The sequence below is a fragment of the Stigmatopora nigra genome, chromosome 4 (genome assembly GCF_051989575.1).
Source record: "Stigmatopora nigra isolate UIUO_SnigA chromosome 4, RoL_Snig_1.1, whole genome shotgun sequence".
NCBI lineage: Eukaryota > Metazoa > Chordata > Actinopteri > Syngnathiformes > Syngnathidae > Stigmatopora > Stigmatopora nigra.
The window spans coordinates 15666488-15669691 of NC_135511.1; positions in this window are offsets into that span (position 1 = coordinate 15666488).

Sequence of the window (3204 nt, forward strand, 5' to 3'; positions counted from 1 at the left end):
CGATGGACCAGCAGTGTTCTCCATTTTTTTGGTTTCCAAATATATTCACAGTCAATTCCAAATGAGGTGTAATATTTCACTGTATAAGACACTTATAATCCCATTTTGAAACAAGCTCAATCAAAAGCAATGCATTAGCATGCAGATAGCATTCAGCCATAAACTAATTACATCCAGAAATCTGACCAAGTACATAAACAAGAACAGAAGGCATCTTTTCCCTTTTGGCCTTGTATATTTGCCTTTTGGAGATTTCCATTTGCCATATTGCAATATTATTTGTTTCTTTTGCAGCCACCAATAAACTACTGATTAGTCTAATGACCAGTTGGCCTACTCACCCTTTGGTCACCACTCTGTTAAAGGCCGAGTCAGCATTGGTAGCCATGGTGCAACCTCTATAGGAAAAAAAACAAGACCTTCATTTAGCCTGATGGCGCTTCTTTACTGTGTATGTTGAATTAATAATGGCGGCAGGATGGAAGGCACGTGCTCGCCCTCAGCAACAAATTTTGCCCCAGGACCGCTTCTAGGCAGCTGTGGCGCAGGAGAAATCCTTTAGTTAAGTGAAAATGCCAACCAGGCCAGTGCAATAAGATCCAGAATTGTGGATATGTCAGAGAAAAACGAAAAAAAAAAGACAAAATACCTGGACTAAATGGAACGCTGATTCATTTTCTTATCATCGTGTTTTTTTTTTTTTGTGTCAGATACTCAGTTTCATAAAAGTAAATTCTCGTACACGGCTGGTCAGTTCCTAGTCTACACGTTAATTAAATGATAACATCTTGTCAAAGAGTATTCAAAAATAAATGGCCACACAGATCCAAAAGTAGTGAAATTGAGTAATAAAAATAAGGTTGGCGACGGGATTTCTCGGGATTGTGAAACCAGATGATTCATTAGAAAACAGTGGAACAGAGGAACGCTATCGACGTCTGGATTTCAGTGATTTATTTTAAATATCTCTTTTTTGTTTGTTTGCCTGATTTAAAATGTTAAAATGAGTATGTTAGAAAGACAATGGTTTCAATGGTTGATCTTTTGTCCTGACTGGCGACCAATCTAGGGTGTAGTCCACCTTTTGCCCAAATTCAGCTGTACCCCAAAATAAGTCACTAAAATGATACATACAATGGTGAACTTTGATTACTGCAACTGGGAAAATGAGAAATTCATTGACATATTAAGAGCACAACTGCAATCCACTAGAACCGGTATCAAAGTGGCGGCAGGCGGGCCAAATTTGGCCAGTCGCATCATTTTGTGCGGTCCGGGAAAGTAAATGATGAGTGGCAATCTTCTGTTTTAGGATCAAATAAAAATGAAGAGTATAGATGTATATTAAATTTCCTGATTTTTCCCCTTTTAAATTGATAATTGTCATTTTTTAATCTTTTTTTCAGTTTTTTAGTTCAAAAAATATTTTGTAAGATCTAAAAATATATTTAAAAGAAGCTTAAATAAGCATTTTTTTTAAATGTATAAAAAACGAATATTCAGGGATTTTAATCCAGTTCATTTAATCCATTTATATATTTAAAAAAAAAACTAGATATTATATTAAAAATGGTCCGGCTCACATGAAATCAATAATTGTAATTTTTTAATCAAATTTTTGTGTTTTTAGTTCAAAAATAATTTTGTAAAATCTAAAAATATATATAAAAAAGGTAAAATAAGCATTATTCTAAAATCTATAAAAACTGAATATTCAGGGATTTTAATCCAGTTCATTTAATCCATTTATAAAAAAAAAAAACCTAAATATTATATCTAAAATGGTCCGGCCCACATGAAACATTCATTTAAAATATCTCACTTTCTATTTGCCTGATTTAAATGTTAAAATGAGCATGTTAGAAAAACAATGGTTTCAAAGCTGGAATGTGTTCATGCGAGCATGTCCTCCAGTAATGAATGCGGTGAGAAATGCTGAAATGAAGATGATGGCTTGCAAATATTTGTCTGGCAGCTTCAATCAGAAATCTCATTCGCTTTGAATTTCAATCTCTGGCGACATTGCTTTTAACTCAAAAAAAAAAAAAACCTTCAATTGGCTTTTTCCTTCTCTATTCTGTCTTAATTACTAAAAAAAAGACAAAATATAACTTTCCCTTTCCCAACAGTGCCATCTGAGATGAAAAATATGTACCGATTTCTTACCCTGGGCTGGTTTACTTATTGTTTGACTCCTTCATGCGTGTAAAAAAAAAGCATTTAAGATGACAAACATCCGAGTGCACTCTCCTAGCACTCAGTTGCAACAGCATGAGCTTATTTTTCAAGGTGATGGAAAGGTTATACGCTTTTCTTATCATGCAAATTGGAAGTGCGTGGTCTGGTGTTTGCAAATGTGCGGCACGCTGCATGAAAATTCTTATTTCAACTGTCATGGCACGCTGATTATATTATAGCAAAATCACTGGTTCAATCGCGTGAAACACATCTCTCAGTACAATGCGAGTTTGGGCTTTTATGGTGATTTTTAGGGTGGTTACATGTCACCTGATTTTTAGTGGTGAAGTGGTTCTCTCGCCTGACTTTCGGTGGAGACGGGGTGCGATTGATTTCCAATGGTTGTCCATCTCTTTGCGTGCCTTATGGCTGACTGGCGACCAGTCTATGGTCCATCTTTCGCCCAAAGTCAGCTGGGATGGACTCCAGCACCCTGTTACCCTGACAAGGATAGGTAATGTTAAAAAAATAAGTGAAGGAAATGATACATACAATGGTGAATCTTGATTACTGCAACTGGGAAAATGAGAAATTCATTGACATATTAACAGCACAACTAGAACTTGTGTGTCAAAGTGGTGGCCCGGGGGCCAAATCTGGCCCGCCGCATCATTTTGTGCGGCCTGGGAAAGTCAATCATGAGTGCTGACTTTCTGTTTTAGGGTCAAATTAAAATGAAGAGTATAGATGTATATTAGATATCCTGATTTCCCCCCTTTTAAATCAATAATTGTCATTTTTTAATCTATTTTCTGTGTTTTTAGTTTAAAAATTATTGTGTCAAATCTAAAAATATATATATATATATATAAAAAAAACTAAAATAAACATTGTTTTAGATCTATAAAAAACTGAATATTCAGGAGTTTTAATCCATTCATAAAAAAAAAATCTAAATATTATATCTAAAATGGTCCACATGAAATCAAGTTGACGTTAAAGCGGCCCGCGAACCAACCCGAGTCT